Raw genomic sequence first — 6854 nt, forward strand, 5'->3', positions numbered from 1 at the left:
CCACTAAATGTTTATACCACTTAATGTTTATACCACTTAATGTGTATACCACTTAATGTGTATACCACTAAATGTTTATACCACTTAATGTGTATACCACTTAATGTGTATACCACTTAATGTGTATACCACTTAATGTGTATACCACTAAATGTTTATACCACTTAATGTGTATACCACTTAATGTGTATACCACTTAATGTGTATACCACTTAATGTTTATACCACTAAATGTTTATACCACTTAATGTGTATACCACTTAATGTTTATACCACTAAATGTTTATACCACTTAATGTGTATACCACTTAATGTGTATACCACTTAATGTTTATACCACTTAATGTTTATACCACTTAATGTTTATACCACTTAACAGAGTTCTAACTGCTTTGGTTTTTATTGCTTATTATGGTTCTTACTCTGGTTCTCTGGTTCTCACTCTGGTTCTCTGGTTCTCACTCTGGTTCTCACTCTGGTTCTCACTCTGGTTCTTACTCTGGTTCTCTGGTTCTCACTCTGGTTCTCACTCTGGTTCTCACTCTGGTTCTTACTCTGGTTCTCTGGTTCTCACTCTGGTTCTCACTCTGGTTCTTACTCTGGTTCTCTGGTTCTCACTCTGGTTCTCACTCTGGTTCTCTGGTTCTCACTTTGGTTCTTACTCTGGTTCTCACTCTGGTTCTTACTCTGGTTCTCACTCTGGTTATCACTCTGGTTCTCACTCTGGTTCTTACTCTGGTTCTCACTCTGGTTCTCTGGTTCTCACTCTGGTTCTTACTCTGGTTCTCACTCTGGTTATCACTCTGGTTCTCACTCTGGTTCTTACTCTGGTTCTCACTCTGGTTCTCACTCTGATTCTTACTTTGGTTCTCACTCTGGTTCTCACTCTGGTTCTCACTCTAGTTCTCACTCTGGTTCCCACTCTGGTTCTCTGGTTCTCACCCTGGTTCTTTCTCTGGTTTTTACTCTGGTTCTCTGGTTCTCACTCTGGTTCTCACTCTGGTTCTTACTCTGGTTCTCCTCTGATTCTCACTCTGGTTGTCTGGTTCTCACTCTGGTTTTTACTTTGATTCTCACTATGGTTCTCACTCTTATTCTCTGGTTCTCACTCTGGTTCTCTGGTTCTCACTCTGCTTCTCACTCTGATTCTCACTCTGGTTATCTGGTTCTTACTCTGGTTCTCACTCTGGTTCTCTGGATCTCTGGTTCTCTGGTTCTCACTCTGGTTCTTACTCTGGTTCTCACTCTGGTTCTCGCTCTGGTTCTCACTCTGGTTCTCGCTCTGGTTCTTACTCTGGTTCTAACTCTGGTTCTCTGTTCTTACTCTGGTTCTCTGGTTCTCAATCTGGTTCTCTGGTTCTCACTCTGGTTCTCTGGTTCTTACTCTGGTTCTCTGGTTCTCACTCTGGTTCTCTGGTTCTCACTCTGGTTCTCTGGTTCTTACTCTGGTTCTCTGGTTCTCACTCTGGTTCTCTGGTTCTCACTCTGGTTCTCTGGTTCTTACTCTGGTTCTCTGGTTCTTACTCTGGTTCTCTGGTTCTCAATCTGGTTCTCTGGTTCTCACTCTGGTTCTCTGGTTCTCAATCTGGTTCTCTGGTTCTCACTCTGGTTCTCTGGTTCTTACTCTGGTTCTCTGGTTCTCAATCTGGTTCTCTGGTTCTCAATCTGGTTCTCTGGTTCTCACTCTGGTTCTCTGGTTCTCAATCTGGTTCTCTGGTTCTCACTCTGGTTCTCTGGTTCTTACTCTGGTTCTCTGGTTCTCACTCTGGTTCTCTGGTTCTCACTCTGGTTCTCTGGTTCTCATTCGGGCTCACCCATCCTTTGGTGCATTTAAGTGGTGGCAGCAGTCGGATAGATATACTCTCTTAAAGTGGTGGGACGTTTAACGACTTATACCTCTTAAAGTGGTGGGACGTTTAACGACTTATACCTCTTAAAGTGGTGGGACATTTAACGACTTATACCTCTTAAAGTGGTGGGACGTTTAACAACTTACTCTCTTAAAGGGGGGGACGTTTAAAGACTTACACTCTTAAAGTGGTGGGACGTTTAGCGACTTACACTCTCTTAAAGTAGTGGGACGTTTAACGACTTACTCTCTTAAAGTGGTGGGACGTTTAGCGACTTACACTCTCTTAAAGTGGTGGGACGTTTAGCGACTTACACTCTCTTAAAGTGGTGGGACGTTTAGCGACTTACACTCTCTTAAAGTGGTGGGACGTTTAGCGACTTACACTCTCTTAAAGTGGTGGGACGTTTAGCGACTTACACTCTCTTAAAGTGGTGGGACGTTTAGCGACTTACACTCTCTTAAAGTGGTGGGACGTTTAGCGACTTACACTCTCTTAAAGTGGTGGGACGTTTAACGACTTACACTCTCTTAAAGTGGTGGGACGTTTAACGACTTACACTCTCTTAAAGTGGTGGGACGTTTAACGAGAGCCTCGTTCAACGCTACCTAAGAAAACTTAAGATCTAAACTACATTAATCGTAAGAACTTAAACTCATCCAGCAAGACATTGAAATCTTCCCGGAAATTCTGTGTTAGGTAATCAACAAATTCCTTCCGATACGCTTTTATTGCTTTGGTTTTAGTCGTCTCAATTTTTGTCTTAATGGACCTTGTATACAGATTCTATTAAGTTAATTTGACACATGACTGGATAGATGGATGAATATACGAGGGATGCTGGTGGATGAATATTATAATCGAAAAGAAGCGCTAAGCCACAAGGGCTATACAGCTGGTGGATGAATATCCAGATGGATGGAGAAATGGATAGAGGGATGAAGAGTATGTCCTGGAGTGCCCAAGACACTGTTGACCCACGTTGTAACTTAATAAACACACTTATTACCTCAGTAACCCTAACCTTACCACCTGCTTCTCCTCTCCTGCTTCTCCTCATCTGCTTCTGCTCACCTGGTTCTCCTCTCCTGCTTCTCCTCATCTGCTTCTCCTCACCTGCTTCTCCTCTCCTGCTTCTCCTCATCTACTTCTCCTCACCTGGTTCTCCTCACCTGCTTCTCTTCACCTGGTTCTCCTCACCTGCTTCTCCTCACCTGCTTCTCCTCACCTGCTTCTCCTCATCTGCTTCTCCTCACCTGCTTCTCCTCATCTGCTTCTCCTCACCTGCTTCTCCTCACCTGCTTCTCCTCACCTGCTTCTCCTCACCTGCTTCTCCTCACCTGCTTCTCCTCACCTGCTTCTCCTCACCTGCTTCTCCTCACCTGCTTCTCCTCACCTGGTTCTCCTCACCTGGTTCTCCTCACCTGCTTCTCCTCACCTGCTTCTCCTCACCTGCTTCTCCTCATCTGCTTCTCCTCACCTGCTTCTCATCTGCTTCTCTTCACCTGCTTCTCCTCACCTGCTTCTCCTCACCTGCTTCTCCTCACCTGCTTCTCCTCACCTACTCGCTTGTCCCCCTCCTTCGCATCCAGTCTGTCGCTATTCACCTGTCGTCCCCCGTCTGTCTCTTGACTGGTGTTTACATATTGTCCCCACACCAGTGACAGTCACTGATGTGACATTGGTATTGGTATGTCATAGGTATTTTGACTCAAGTTTGTATGTAGTGTAGATTTTTAATATTTTGTGGTGTCCTCAGCATGGAGGAGAGGGCCCTGGTATGTGTCCTCAGCATGGAGGAGAGGGCCCTGGTATGTGTCCTCAGCATGGAGGAGAGGGCCCTGGTATGTGTCCTCAGCATGGAGGAGAGGGCCCGGGTATGTGTCCTCAGCATGGAGGAGAGGGCCCTGGTATGTGTCCTCAGCATGGAGGAGAGGGCCCTGGTATGTGTCCTCAGCATGGAGGAGAGGGCCCTGGTATGTGTCCTCAGCATGGAGGGGAGGGCCCTGGTATGTGTCTTCAGCATGGAGGAGAGGGCCCTGGTATGTGTCCTCAGCATGGAGGAGAGGGCCCGGGTATGTGTCCTCAGCATGGAGGAGAGGGCCCTGGTATGTGTCCTCAGCATGGAGGGGAGGGCCCTGGTATGTGTCCTCAGCATGGAGGAGAGGGCCCTGGTATGTGTCCTCAGCATGGAGGAGAGGGCCCGGGTATGTGTCCTCAGCATGGAGGAGAGGGCCCTGGTATGTGTCCTCAGCATGGAGGAGAGGGCCCTGGTATGTGTCCTCAGCATGGAGGAGAGGGCCCTGGTATGTGTCCTCAGCATGGAGGAGAGGGCCCTGGTATGTGTCCTCAGCATGGAGGAGAGGGCCCTGGTATGTGTCCTCAGCATGGAGGAGAGGGCCCTGGTATGTGTCCTCAGCATGGAGGAGAGGGCCCTGGTATGTGTCCTCAGCATGGAGGAGAGGGCCCTGGTATGTGTCCTCAGCATGGAGGAGAGGGCCCTGGTATGTGTCCTCAGCATGGAGGAGAGGGCCCGGGTATGTGTCCTCAGCATGGAGGAGAGGGCCCTGGTATGTGTCCTCAGCATGGAGGAGAGGGCCCTGGTATGTGTCCTCAGCATGGAGGAGAGGGCCCTGGTATGTGTCCTCAGCATGGAGGAGAGGGCCCTGGTATGTGTCCTCAGCATGGAGGAGAGGGCCCTGGTATGTGTCCTCAGCATGGAGGTGAGGGCCCTGGTATGTGTCCTCAGCATGGAGGAGAGGGCCCTGGTATGTGTCCTCAGCATGGAGGAGAGGGCCCTGGTATGTGTCCTCAGCATGGAGGAGAGGGCCCTGGTATGTGTCCTCAGCATGGAGGGGAGGGCCCTGGTATGTGTTCTCAGCATGGAGGGGAGGGCCCTGGTATGTGTTCTCAGCATGGAGGAGAGGGCCCTGGTATGTGTTCTCAGCATGGAGGAGAGGGCCCTGGTATGTGTCCTCAGCATGGAGGAGAGGGCCCTGGTATGTGTTCTCAGCATGGAGGAGAGGGCCCTGGTATGTGTCCTCAGCATGGAGGAGAGGGCCCTGGTATGTGTCCTCAGCATGGAGGAGAGGGCCCTGGTATGTGTCCTCAGCATGGAGGAGAGGGCCCTGGTATGTGTCCTCAGCATGGAGGAGAGGGCCCTGGTATGTGTCCTCAGCATGGAGGAGAGGGCCCTGGTATGTGTCCTCAGCATGGAGGAGAGGGCCCTGGTATGTGTCCTCAGCATGGAGGAGAGGGCCCTGGTATGTGTCCTCAGCATGGAGGAGAGGGCCCTGGTATGTGTCCTCAGCATGGAGGAGAGGGCCCTGGTATGTGTCCTCAGCATGGAGGAGAGGGCCCTGGTATGTGTCCTCAGCATGGAGGAGAGGGCCCGGGTATGTGTCCTCAGCATGGAGGGGAGGGCCCTGGTATGTGTTCTCAGCATGGAGGAGAGGGCCCTGGTATGTGTCCTCAGCATGGAGGAGAGGGCCCTGGTATGTGTCCTCAGCATGGAGGAGAGGGCCCTGGTATGTGTCCTCAGCATGGAGGAGAGGGCCCTGGTATGTGTCCTCAGCATGGAGGAGAGGGCCCTGGTATGTGTCCTCAGCATGGAGGAGAGGGCCCGGGTATGTGTCCTCAGCATGGAGGGGAGGGCCCTGGTATGTGTTCTCAGCATGGAGGAGAGGGCCCTGGTATGTGTTCTCAGCATGGAGGAGAGGGCCCTGGTATGTGTTCTCAGCATGGAGGAGAGGGCCCTGGTATGTGTCCTCAGCATGGAGGAGAGGGCCCTGGTATGTGTTCTCAGCATGGAGGAGAGGGCCCTGGTATGTGTCCTCAGCATGGAGGAGAGGGCCCTGGTATGTGTCCTCAGCATGGAGGAGAGGGCCCTGGTATGTGTCCTCAGCATGGAGGAGAGGGCCCTGGTATGTGTCCTCAGCATGGAGGAGAGGGCCCTGGTATGTGTCCTCAGCATGGAGGAGAGGGCCCGGGTATGTGTCCTCAGCATGGAGGGGAGGGCCCTGGTATGTGTTCTCAGCATGGAGGAGAGGGCCCTGGTATGTGTCCTCAGCATGGAGGAGAGGGCCCTGGTATGTGTCCTCAGCATGGAGGAGAGGGCCCTGGTATGTGTCCTCAGCATGGAGGAGAGGGCCCTGGTATGTGTCCTCAGCATGGAGGAGAGGGCCCTGGTATGTGTCCTCAGCATGGAGGAGAGGGCCCGGGTATGTGTCCTCAGCATGGAGGGGAGGGCCCTGGTATGTGTTCTCAGCATGGAGGAGAGGGCCCTGGTATGTGTTCTCAGCATGGAGGAGAGGGCCCTGGTATGTGTTCTCAGCATGGAGGAGAGGGCCCTGGTATGTGTCCTCAGCATGGAGGAGAGGGCCCTGGTATGTGTTCTCAGCATGGAGGAGAGGGCCCTGGTATGTGTCCTCAGCATGGAGGAGAGGGCCCTGGTATGTGTCCTCAGCATGGAGGAGAGGGCCCTGGTATGTGTCCTCAGCATGGAGGAGAGGGCCCTGGTATGTGTCCTCAGCATGGAGGAGAGGGCCCTGGTATGTGTCCTCAGCATGGAGGGGAGGGCCCTGGTATGTGTCCTCAGCATGGAGGAGAGGGCCCTGGTATGTGTCCTCAGCATGGAGGAGAGGGCTTAAACACAGCACACATGATCTTAGGTAAGTACTCATGCACAGAGGTGAACGGGAACTATGACGGGAAGCAGCAATGGAAATCGCAATTTCCATGGCTCTCGTGGAAGTGCCTTGGGCTCACAACTGAACGTACTGTAGTTCGATTCTCGCACAAATAGAAACATTGGACATGGTTCCTTACACATAATGTCCCGGTTCACTAAGCAGCCTCTGAATAATAATAATAATAATAATCTTTATTTCTACAAACACATGATATAACTTATACAGACCATGGCTCATATTAATGACATACTATCTAGAAAAATTTTTGGTATGTAGAGCATTGCGGGCTAATTAGGTCAGTTTTGTCCCCAGG

The sequence above is a fragment of the Cherax quadricarinatus genome, chromosome 85 (assembly GCF_038502225.1).
Source record: "Cherax quadricarinatus isolate ZL_2023a chromosome 85, ASM3850222v1, whole genome shotgun sequence".
Lineage (NCBI taxonomy): Eukaryota > Metazoa > Arthropoda > Malacostraca > Decapoda > Parastacidae > Cherax > Cherax quadricarinatus.